The sequence below is a fragment of the Mirounga angustirostris genome, unplaced genomic scaffold (genome assembly GCF_029215605.1).
Source record: "Mirounga angustirostris isolate CCGP_5_RB_7025 unplaced genomic scaffold, mMirAng1.0.hap1 SCAF_3, whole genome shotgun sequence".
NCBI lineage: Eukaryota > Metazoa > Chordata > Mammalia > Carnivora > Phocidae > Mirounga > Mirounga angustirostris.
Window position 1 is genome coordinate 9,375,001 of NW_026991711.1, and position 12,415 is coordinate 9,387,415.

Sequence of the window (12,415 nt, forward strand, 5' to 3'; positions counted from 1 at the left end):
CCCAAGGAGAAAGCGGTATTGTCACCTTACCACCCCATTTCTAATTCAACTGTGAGGTGTAGCCCAGTCCCGCATGGAGCCCAACACTTGCTGATGTTTTGGTGATACCTAGAGCTGCAACACTCCTGTCTCTCAAGTTAATGGGAAGAGCCTTTTTGCAAGAGTTACCCAAGTGGGACAAGCCCAGGGCTGCTCTTGGGAGGGAGGGCTCGCGCCTTCAGGCAGTAAAAATAGTGGGTTTTGAAGCCTTCTCGTGTCCTGTGGATTTAGCTCCCTTCTGAGAAAGGAATCCTGTAAAAGCAGTTTTTTTTTTTTTTTTTTTTAAGACTCGGCCATTTGTTTAGGGACCTTAAAGTCAGTCCCTCTATAGTACTGGAGAATGGGGAAAAGATTCTTTTATAATTTTTTTGGTAAGCAGTTTTACTGGAAACGAATTCCCCCCCTACACACACGGTGCAAGATATTTTTATTACACCTCCCCCACCCCACCCACTTGCATCTCTCTAGAATAAAGTAGATTTTTTTCCCTTTCAAGGCATTTTGGAAGATGTCAAATGGCAAATTATTTTTAGAGTAATTTATTTTGCAGCTTATGAATGTTAAAGTACTTGGGTGTGAATTGATGGGTTAATTCAAAGCGTGTCTGACAACATCACCAACTATTCTAACAGGATAGTGTGGTCTTAGATTGCCAGAAGTTAGAGTTCCAACCTGGAAATGGGAGTATTTGTAAATTATTTTAAAAATGTGACATTAATGTGTCACACTATCTCATCTTCTAAAAGTTTTGCTTTTTGAACTCAAATCAAAGCCATGCTTAGCCATTCCTTTTCTGCATTGTACTTGGTAGGTTCCATTCTCCTTCTGCTATTAGCATGAAGCCTAAAATCATTTGCAGGTTTTTGATCCCAAGATAGCAGTATAACCAAGAAGTTAATTGGGTAATTAAAATAAAACAAAGACTAAAATCTTCTTAACTGTTAAAACCAGAAAGAACAGATTGACTACTACCTATTATGTTATCTTAAATCTAAAATGAGGACAATTAACTGGTTTCAAACTAAGAAGCTTGGCAGAATACCTCCAAGTACCAGTAGTAGGATCATGAATTTGGTGTGAAGCCTTCTTAGATTAATAATTCTTCTCAATCTTTGCAAGTTATAGAATAAATTACTGATTAGTCTTAATTTTTAAATTGTCAACAAGTATGGGTAGTTTGGTCAAGGCTCCTGGGAGGACTTTTAGGGCACTGCTATATAGTTATGTTGGTGTGAAAATAAGTAGATAATAGAGTCATGAACTTAAGGACAAAGTTATTTATCCACCCAAAAGTTAATAGCATTTAAATAAGAGGTATTAATTTAACCTTTTTTTGTAGTTGTTTTTATGTAAAATTTAATTGGAAAAGGACATGAAGAACATACTTACACAATATATGCTTTTTAAAATAAATTGCAATAGCTTGGAAATCCTACATATAAAGTAAATCTACCATCTTCATAGAAACTGTCCAGTATCTCACAATACAACTATTAGCAGAGAACACATGCATGCTTAAATGTCCTACTTTCCCCTATTTTCCTAGTAGAGCAGTAGCTGTATGTTTAGAATAAATGTTACCTGCTTCAGCTTTCATTTATGAGTCATGCAAGGTGATTGTATTTTTGGCAAATCATTAGATAGGGAATACTAAGTCCAAGGCACTTATTTAGCCTGGAGGAGGGCTTGATATGTTTCTTTAAACCAGCAATGATAGTTTGGACTGACCAATGTGTATCACAGGCCAGTTTGGTACTAATCTAGGTCACTAGACTTTGAGTGACAGTTGCTAAGAAATGTGGTTGGAAAAAAAAAATTCCACGATAAAGGGAAACACTAAGGTCATGTCATGGATATCTCTTTAGACACATCATCTACAGCAAGCAAAGGAAGCCACAGAGCCTTGAATATATACACCCATTGAACCACACTCACGAGACCCCCAAACTTTCTTGGCTCGATAGGGTTTTGGAAAGCACAGAATTTAAGATAAGTTGTAATCAAAGATAATTTTATTGAGCAGTGAGAGTGGAAGGGAGGGTACGAAGCAGAAGTCCTAGACCGAGTTCAACAGAGCACATTTAGAAAATCCCCAAACTCATCTAGACCGAGTTCAACAGAGCACATTTAGAAAATCCCAAAACTCGTGGCCCAGAGGGTCTCCTTTTCTGAACTCAGTCTTTCTCTCCTCCATATAACTTGGAGATGAAACAAGCAGGGCTTGGTAGAACTCATCGTCACTTTCTATTTCCTACTTGTTTTGGTGTCTTTCAGCTTTGCTTTTGCCTTTCACTGAAGCTGTTTTAGGTGCCCAAAACATCTGGTACGCCTCTGTTACTCATTTAAATATATGTTATCCTTTTAAAACTACTTGCTTTACATGTAGGGCTGTCATGGCATTTTAGAAGTGGGAAAATAGGGAGAGACAGAAGAAAAAAGGAAGTAAGCATTTTTTACTCCTTCCCCTTCTCAGTCTGCCAACTCATCCTGGGTTCCTGTAGAGCTGGGTGAGCCACGTATGGGCCACAACCTCTGCATTTCTAAACACTAAGCATGTATCCAGTGGAGACAGCAAGTTCAGACTACATGGCTAGAACACCTAACAGCTGTGAGGTTCTTCTCCTACTGACATGCTTGCCTTTAGAGTGGGATTCCATGTAATCAGAGCTGGCCTTGGACTCCATCCAACAGGCTTTAGTTACTGAAGTAGCAAAATGGGTTTGCAGAACAGTGGCACTTCATGAACCAAAGGACAGCATTTTAGATAGGTTTCCAAGTATTGACTTGTTGGGAGAGTGGATTTTTCTTTTTTGAAATGATATCCAAGTTAACAAGTGTGAAATCCAATGCATGATAATCTCAACTTGGTTTTAACAATGAGGATGACTTTGGCTGTACCCATATCCAGCCTATTCTCATCTTAGACAGCATCTAAAACTGAGATATTTGTTCAAATTTTCAAAAATTGCTTTCAGAAGGCGCTAAAGGTAATTTTGTACTATATTTAACATTTCCCACATGAAACTATTTCTTCAAAAATGTTCAAACCCAGTCTTCCATGTTTTAGCAACACAAACATTGGGGACTTTTGTGGTGTTTTTATACATATGGCAACAAGGACAACAATCAAAGTTTTCACTCCTTTGTACATTTTGGCATCATAACTCACTCAATTGACTCATAATCCTCCTATAAATACCATGTAGATGTCTCAAAATGGAAGCATTTATTCAAAATAGTTTCTTACGCCTTAAGGCGAGACTGTTGGAATTTAACAGTACATTTAAAGCTTCTCTATTAAGATTTTTCTCCCAGGGCACCTGGGTGGCTCAGTTGGTTAAGCGACTGCCTTCGGCTCAGGTCATGATCCTGGAGTCCCGGGATCAAGTCCCACATCAGGCTCCCCGCTCAGCGGGGGGTCTGCTTCTCCCTCCGACCCTCTTCCCTCTCATGCTCTCTGTCTCCCATTCTCTCTCTCACAAATAAATAAATAAAACCTTTAAAAAAAAAAAAGATTTTTTTCCCTCCTCTATTAAGTTTTAAACCAGACACTGCAGAGATGCACTAATGTTTTTGCTACTCTGCTTTTTAAGGGCCAAGTAGTGTCCTGGTGTTTTTCCTGTGTATTTCTCTAGTTGCTTCAAACTAACTTTCTGCTTTGGTGAGATGCCGGGTAGGATGACAAAAGGGAAGTTGAAAGAAGGCATTCTTAGGGTCTTGCGAAGGCAAAAGGGAGGCGTAATGTTGACATGTTTCACAGGGAAACTGAAGCTTTTGTTTATCTAATCTACTAAACTATCTAAGAAAGTCACCCAACAATTGTTGGGCACTATTGCCTTTATCATTGTTCCCTGACAAAAACTTTAGTTATGATATGTAGCAGGTCTTCAGTACATTTTTATTAAGTGAATTAATAGTGAAAATAGGATTCTTTGTGAAAGTTCACTGTGGGTATGTAACTGCAGGTATCATAAATTATAGTAGCTTAAGTTCACTTAATGCTGACTCCTTTCCAACAGTGCCAACCAAGAATTTGGTTTCTTAACGATAAAACAGAGAGAAGGAAAAAGTTGTTAGTGGACTCCTAGCTCTTCATCCTGCCCTGATAACGCATCCTGAAACTTGGTTAGCTGACATTCCCTAGGCCCACATTTTATAATACCCTCTTCCTAAAAATCTCAAAACTTGAGGCCTCACTCAAAAATATAAGCTCATCGCCTGGGTGGCTCAGTTGGTTAAGCGACTGCCTTCGGCTCAGGTCGTGATCCTGGAGTCCCGGGATCGAGTCCCGCATCGGGCTCCCTGCTCGGCGGGGGGTCTGCTTCTCCCTCTGACCCTCCCCCTCTCATGCTCGCTCGCTCTCTCTCTCATTCTCTCAAAATAAATAAATAAAATCTTAAAAAAAAAAAAAAAAAAGCTCAAGAGCCAACCGCAGTCTCCCCTTCTGGTCCTCTCAGCCTTGGAAGAGCGAATGTGAGGGCACCATTAGGTTCCCCCTGCAAGAGTCCCCTTCCTTTTCTTTGCTCGTCTTAAATTCGCTTCTCCTTAAAAAGGAAGACGTTTCACAAAAACAGTCGAGTAAATTGTTCCTCTTTACTGAACTCCTCTATCCGAAGATGGTCACTGGGACTCTCCTTTGTGGCGTAGTTTTGGTCCTGAGGGGACAGCACCTGACCAGCCTCTAGTTCAGTTGCTTTGAAAGGAGGTGCCCCCCTCCCTTAATATTTCATCCTTTCCAGTCTCAAAGCAGCCGTCTTCAAACTTGGTAGCTCCGTGCACATCCCACCACCACACCGATCTATTTGGCTTCTCCTTTCTGGAGCCGCCGTCGAAGGAGGAGGGCGCCGGGGCGCCGTGGCCTCGGGCTGGGAGGCGCGGAGTGTGTCAGGGACAAGGTCTGGCAGAATGCACGGCAGAGTCGGTGTCCCTGCTTTCCAGAGCCGCGTGCCGCCGTTTTCTGCAAACCGCGGGCCGGCCGCTCCGCGACTCGGATCTGCTTCCAGGAACCGGGCCCCTCGGGGCGTCCCGGCCGAAGTCGGCTTCGGAGTCTGCCTAATGGAGTCCGAAGACCGGGGTCACGCAGACCAAGCACCGTGTTCCTCCTGGTGTGACGCGCGGCCCGAGCCTCCGGGACCCGCCACCACGCGCTCCTCGCTTAGGAGCGCGGGGAGGGCTCCGCTTCGCAATGCGGCGGAAACGGCCCGTCCGAGCCGCCGTAGCGCGGGAAGCTTCCGTTGTCACAGAGATGACCTCTGACCCTGGGGCGTCCCTGGAGACCGGCGGCTCGTGCCTCGTTGCTATGGAAACCAGGGCGACGCGAAGCCCGTGCTGGGGCGACCTGGAGCGCGGGCAGGGCCCGGGTCCCGAGGTGGCGCGTTTGCGGGCCCCTCGGCCGGCGTCCACGCAGGGGCGCTCTGAGCACCGGCCGGAGGGCTGCGGAAAGAGTCTGGTCCTGGCCCCCAGGTGGCCGCCTCCCCCCGCTGCCCTCCTCCCGGAGGCACAGGGCCTTGGCCGGAGGAGAGAGCTGACTTGCGGGCATCGCACCCCAGCACAGCACGGGCAGAAGATGAGCCGAGCGGGGCTCTCGGCTTCCCCACGGGCTCCCGGAAGAGCCGGGGCGGGCTCCTGCGTTCTCTCGGCCTCGGTTTCCTCAGCCGCCACGTTACGATAACCTCAGGTCAGCCTCAGCTCCCATGTTCCGGCTTCTGTAAGCCTCCACCCAGCCCGGGCTCTACGTGAGCTCTTCCCGTTTTCCTGTACTCGTCCTGGACTAGGCTGGGTGTATTTAAATTGTGTTCTAAAACCAGAGACTGTGAGAGATGGAGGGCCACTGTAGGGATCATGACTGCCCTGCCCGTCTTGAAGTGTGGCCACTCCTTCGCGGTGGAGCAAGAGACTGGTCCAGGAGCTGGTTTTGAGTTGTAGACACAGCAGCTTTGAGCCCGGGAGGAAGAAACTCTGTAACTTACTGGGGACACTACCAAGAGCTCTGCGAGCGTTTTGTAGAGTTGCGTGGTCGGTGTTGAAACAGACTGCATTCTGCCCCAACCGCTGTGGTCTCCAGATGCCTTTTCCTACAGCCTCTGAACATGCTGGGGGGAGGAACCTCTCTAAACGGGCTTCTGTCCTCTTTGGGCCACCGGGCAGAATCACAGGCATTTTGAATCTTAGAGAAAACTTCGCCGTAAATTTAGAAACTGAAAAAGGCTATTTTGAGGTTACAATAATGCAAAACTCACTAGCTTATAAAAGAACAGCTGGATCCAAATTGATGGAATAAGTTAAGGCGACCTGTTCAGATGGCTTTACACTTTTTAAAGATTTTTCATTGGCCTAGGTTCCAAAGAGCTTCCCCCACTTTTCTTTATTTTCTTCCTTCTGATGAGAATTACCTCCTGAAGTTTGCTTTTCAAACAGATTTCCTTCAGTTCCTAGAGAAGACTGGGTAGAACATTTACACCTCAAAGGCACAAGGAAAGAACGCAAGCTCCTCCAGTGAGGATTTGTTTCCTAAATCCAAAATTTTACAATAGCTACAAGTTTCTATAGATCAGCAGGGGAGGTTTGGGGATTGATAAAAATGATAGATGGGTTTTGAATTGCTTTTAGAGCTGCATTTCTGTTCTTGTAAAGACTGAATTTATATGACAAGGACAGTTCTTTTTAATTCCTCAAAGAATTGGGTTGCAACGGTATGACTTCAAAGGGTCGACCATCCAACTACATTATCTTCTGTTTGCTTCTTTAGGTCAGGGGGAAGATCTTCAATTAAGATGGAAATCAAAAGATTCCTGTCTTCTAGATACAGAGCTATTTGTCTTTGGAATATTTTTCTTTCCATTTGGGTACATAGTTTCATTTAGCTTAGCAGATAGGCCTAAAAAAAAGTTTTCATGAGGTTCTGAATATCAGCCTCCAATATCAGCAAACTTCTAACCATAAAAAAGTCCTTTTGAATATCTTGTCAGGTTTTAGCTGGAACAAGCAGTAAATATTCCTGGCAGTTATTGAACAATCTTTTGGATGGGAGAGGCATTCCCAAAGAAGTTGCAAAAGATACTGCTCTCCCAAGATCTAGAGCCACTCCCAAAGATAACCCAAATCAAGACTTACAATTCCCTTGAGAGCTTGCCACAGTCTGTAGGACACCAGCCACAAATGGAGTGCAACCTCCACTTCTGTCTGGCTATATTTTGAGGGCCCCCAACCTGATGGTTGCCAAGCCAAGTTCTCAGGACACAAAAGGAGATAAATAAGAAGGCAATAGCTGTCCTTGGGAGATAAAGGATCAATATCCAATGCATCTTGAAAAGGAAGGGATAACATGAAATTTTACCTTCCTCTCTTGACCAGGCACTACAGACAGAGATCCAGGAGAGCTGATTCTGGTAAGAATCTTCCCCCTTCCCTGGCTTCTGTCAGTTTTCCCCTGATCCCTTCTCCAAGGCTCCAGAGTGAGTGGGGTTTGAAGTAGAGAGTGAAGCTGAGGTATCTACCAGAATTTGGCAAAGTTTTTTTTATTAATTTTATTTTAATTTCCCTTTGGCTGTTTAAGGGAATACTGGTAGCAGTTTACTGGAGAATCCCTTGGAGTCCCATCAACCCTGAAAGGGGCCCAAGTGGTAGTAGATACAGGGGCCTCTGGATATAGGCCATTATAATCTGGATATAGGCAGACTTTTGTTTATGGTCATGTAGTCTATTTAGAGTGGAAAGGCAGTACAGATAGAGGATTAGTGAGTACTGAGGTCAAGGAGGGTAGAAGGGAGTAGTAGAAGTCATTTAATTCTTATAGTCTTTTGTTTTAGGTACCTCTTGTGTCCTTGATTTTTTTTAGTCTTTTGCAATAAATCTTTCCATGAGGCTATTTTTGAAGCCTTTCAAAGGCTTCTGCATGCCAGTTAAAATAGGCATACTCTTCTGTTTGTTTGATCTGGGAACACTTACTTTCAAGTTCACTTTTTAAATGAATGATCTTGTCTAATTAGAATATTCCCCATAGGGGCGCCTGCTTCTTCCTCACCCACTCCCCCTCCTTGTGTTTCCTCTCTCGCTATGTATGTATCTGTCAAATAAATAAATGAAATCTTAAAAAAAAAAAAAGAATATTCCCCATAAAGGCCATTTTAAATCTAGGTTGTCTTAGTCAGATTTGGCCATTTTTGTAGATACCTACAACTTCAGGGACCACAGTCCTTAGTCATAAACATTTGTGCTGGAAGATGGCACACTTAATTCTTTGGAACTTGAGGATCCCATTTCTTTAGTGAAGCTTTGGGTCTCTGAGAGCCGAATTAATACCTAAGAGGGATGTACCATTGGGTTGGGGATTTTGTGGTGTTTTACAGTGTGCCTTGTTACACAGAAGTTTTCTTGAGGTTGGCACGTGGCTTAGTGTCGATCTAACCCATTCTGTGATCAATTCATCCTAGCACGGGAGTCTTCCAGTTAGGTGTCAAACACTCCAAGAGCTTTTAGGTGCCCATGCCCACCAATTCTGTGGTTTTGGCTTCTGAGATCCCCATTAGGAATAGATCTGTTCTTCCTTTCACAAGAAAATGTCTTTATAGTGGTGGATACCCTAATGGCTTTTTTTTTTTTTTAAAGATTTTATTTTCTTTATTTGACAGAGAGAGAGAGACAGCTAGAGAGGGAACACAAGCAGGGGGAGTGGCAGAGGGAGAAGCAGGCTTCCCGCCGAGCAGGGAGCCCAATGCGGGGCTCAATCCCAGGACCCTGGGATCATGACCTGAGCCGAAGGCAGACGCTTAACGACTGAGCCACCCAGGTGCCCCCCCAATGGCTTTTAATAGTCCAACTTGCACCTACTTAGATTTTGATGTGTCATTGGTCAGAAAAGTCTGAATTTCTTTTCTTAATTCCCTTCCCCAAGTTTCCTAGCAGTTTGTGCTGTGGACTTACCTTGAAGCTTTATGAATCCTGTCCCCCCAGTGGCTGCCATCTTGCTTTCTTTAGACTGAGGGGTAACCATTATTTTCTCTTGAAATAACCCATCATAATTCAACGAGACTTACTGTTGCTGGCTGCCTGCACAGTTCCTGAGACTTGTAAGGACTCCCCACAAAGGTGCTTACCTTGTACATGAGTTTGGCCACAAACCTAAATGTTGTGGTTCACTAAGTCTCACTGTGAAAACCTGAAGGCTCTCACACCCCAGCTTTTCACCTGGAAGGAATAAGGTGAACAAACTTGAGGAGCTCAGAATGCAAAACAAGCAGAACTTGATCAGAGAGAAGCTTACCAGAGTAGTCGGAGAGGCAACAAATAAAATAGCTTTCTGGGTACCTTCACCTGCTTCTAGAAGCCGTCCCCAGAATCTTTAGCAGCTGTCTTCAGGTCCCATCTCATTGCAATACTGGCAATTTGCAAAACCTAAGACGATTTAGTAATCAGTTTGATGTCCTTTCTTCACGGGAAAACAGTCCTTGATTCGGGGAGTACAGTGCTCACAAGTAGTTGGAGCATCCTTCCCAAGGAATTTTGGGCAAGTGTGAGTTTTAAAAAACATTAGAAGAGGCAACAGGGAAACAAGCATGATTGGCTAGGAGTTAGGGATTCCTTTATAAGGATAGCAGGTCCTTTTTTCTAATATAAGGTAAACTAGCTAAAACAGAGTTGGAGGATTGTGATTTGTATATGTTAAATTTCCTTGACAGGTGTTTCCCCTTAAGTGCAGGCTGACTGAAGTTTGGATTTGTGATGTGGGCCAGGTCGCTGGGCCTGCCTCCATTCTGTGGGTCCTGATACACAAATTAACTTTATCAGTAGTCAAGAACAGATCATGTGTTCTGTGGCAAGGTCAGATTTACTCTTGAGACAATTGCTATGGTGGGCAGTATGGGTTAAAATAGCTTTGAGAGGGCCAAGACTGAAGGTAGAAAGTCCACAAAGGCAGCAGCTGAAGTAGAAGTGGTAAGGTCCAGAATAAGGCCTGGACCTTATTCTGGAGGGGAAGTACAGGGGCTGGAGGGGAAGTACAGTCCTATCTCAGTGGCCAATTCGAATTTGGGAAGGAAGGAGAGGGGGGAGTCTAGAATATTTTGACCCCAGGTTTTTAATTTGGACGACAACTGTGGATCCTGATCCACTGGCCAATGGCCAATAACACGCCTCCATCTCCTTGAAACACGGGTAAAAACTTGGCTCTCTTCAGACTGTTCATATCAAAGGGTTGTGGTAGAGATGAGTAGCAAGTAGAAAACGGACAAGTTTCTCTTTTTAGATCAAAACTTAAATAGGCAGTTCTAGGAGAGTTGCTCTAGGAAAAAGAGTTCATTTTCTTCACTTCACACCTGGAAGTCCTCAGGGATGGAAAAAACTGCTTTACAAGGAAGAAAAGTCGAAGTTTTTTTAATGATTATATATATTTCTTTGTCAGTAGTAAATGTTTTTGTACACAATACTTTGTTCAGTTTGAGGAGTCCACGAGTGCAATTAAAAGCCAAGTTTTCGAATTAACTATTCAAGTCTGGCAAGAAAGGAAGTGTGAACTTTATTGAATTTACATATGTAAGTGTGCGCACCTGCTTTTTAGATAGAACTGAATGTAGTTGTCATTAAAATGCTTTTTTCCCCCTATAACATTTTGTTGTCTGCACAATCACAGTGGATCGCTGAAGTGCGTGGTAACCTCTTCTGTAATGCCGCCTCTTAGATAAAGTATAGTTTGGGAGGGATTGCAATCTCTTTTCTTTCCACTTCCTGTGTGGAGCGCAGGGTACACTACTGTTGTACTTTAAAAAAGAAGAAATGTGAGAAAAAGGCTTAAAGATTAAAACAGTTGTAGGTGGTGGTTGTTGTTGTTGTTTTTAATAGCCAGCTCTTTCAAAGTCTGAAACTCATCTTTGGTTGGGTTACTGTTGTACCCCAAGTATTGTAATTCTTAAGCAAAGAAAAGATGTTTGCCAGGAGGCCTGAGTCAGTTCTCTAACTATATACTCAGTAATACCACTCTGCTTCAACATTTTCCTGGTGGGGAGATTGAAAACAGTAACCCAATAGGCTCGTTCCTCCTGTGTTATCCAATGACTTGACTTGTTTCCTAGGAATTTGCGTTTTTAATTGACTTAATTACATTCTCTTTTACACTGAAAGTTTCCACTCATATGCCAATTCAGTGACATAAGATTCCTTATATGTCGTACATATAATAATGGATATGAAATCCTGGAAGTACTTTTAATGGAGTGCATAGTAAATGTTAGAACTATTTTAATGATGCAGTAACAAAAATTGAAAAAAAAATGAATTTTAAAAGGATAGAAATTTTGTGTCATTATTGCTTATTATTTCCTCTTTCCTAATTATATTTCCTTTTGAAATCTCGGGAATAATCTTAAAGAGCACAGTTCTCAGGTGATTCTGTGGCACACACACCCTTTTATGGGGACATTAACCAGTGGCATATATGCTAAAGATAGAGTGTGGCCTGATCAGCAGAGCCATGAAGTTTGATCCCTGTTGTTTGCTTTGTCCTTTACCAAAGTGCTTTTCCATCACTGAGAGTTCACCACTTTGTCCCACTCTCCCTGTATTTGTGCTATCCTACTCCAGATATTGTCCTTTCACATATTTCCTTGAGGCTTGTCTTTCAAAAGTTTTGTCCTCAATTTACTCCTTAGGCAAGGTCGGGATTAGTATTCAACTGGAACTTCAACTTTCTCATGTATTACATTAGGGAAAAAAGGACAAAAAAGTCTAACAATATAGTTGTCAGAAAGTAAATGAGACATGTCTATCTGGACTTGAGACATTCACCAAAAGTGGCATTTATTTGACTTAATTTTTTCTTTCTGTGCTTTCAATAGCGTGTAAAAAATTGTGCTATAGATCTGTTGCTTTATTAGATTATATAATAAAATGACTTTGGGGTGGTATTATTATAAGAAATATTCTACCTCAGATTCCCACTAATGAATGTACATTAAAGTTACTAGATTTTTAAAAGCATATTGCTTGGGGCACCTGGGTGGCTCAGTCGGTTAACCGACTGCCTTCGGCTCAGGTCATGGTCCCAGGGTCCTGGGATCGAGCCCCGCATCGGGCTCCCTGCTCGGCAGGAAGCCTGCTTCTCCTTTTCCCACTCCCTCTGCTTGTGTTCCCTCTCTTGCTTTCTCTCTCTTTGTCAAATAAATAAAATCTTTAAAAAAAAAGCATATTGCTCTTTGACTTTAACAGAGATATCCTGAATTACTTTGAATCTTATGTTATCACTGTCTCTAAATAAATAATAATTACAATTATCTTTAAAGAACGCTTTCTGTGTACAAGGCAATTTACCTATAATACCTCATTAGTTCTCATAACCACAGGTAGGAACTTTTTTTATACAGTTGACCCTTGAACAACATGGGTT

General features: G+C 42.8%; 1 protein-coding gene and 1 long non-coding RNA gene across 4 annotated transcripts in view; both read left to right on the plus strand.

The window, feature by feature from the left end:
* Positions 1–12,415, plus strand: part of FGF14 (fibroblast growth factor 14) — a 604,063-nt gene that overhangs the window by 3,057 nt on the left and 588,591 nt on the right. The gene's annotated exons all lie outside the window — the stretch shown is intronic.
* On the plus strand, positions 5,347–10,785 carry LOC135363813 (uncharacterized). Its single transcript, XR_010409924.1, has 2 exons — positions 5,347–5,716; positions 7,393–10,785. It is a non-coding gene; the product is annotated as an uncharacterized LOC135363813 (long non-coding RNA).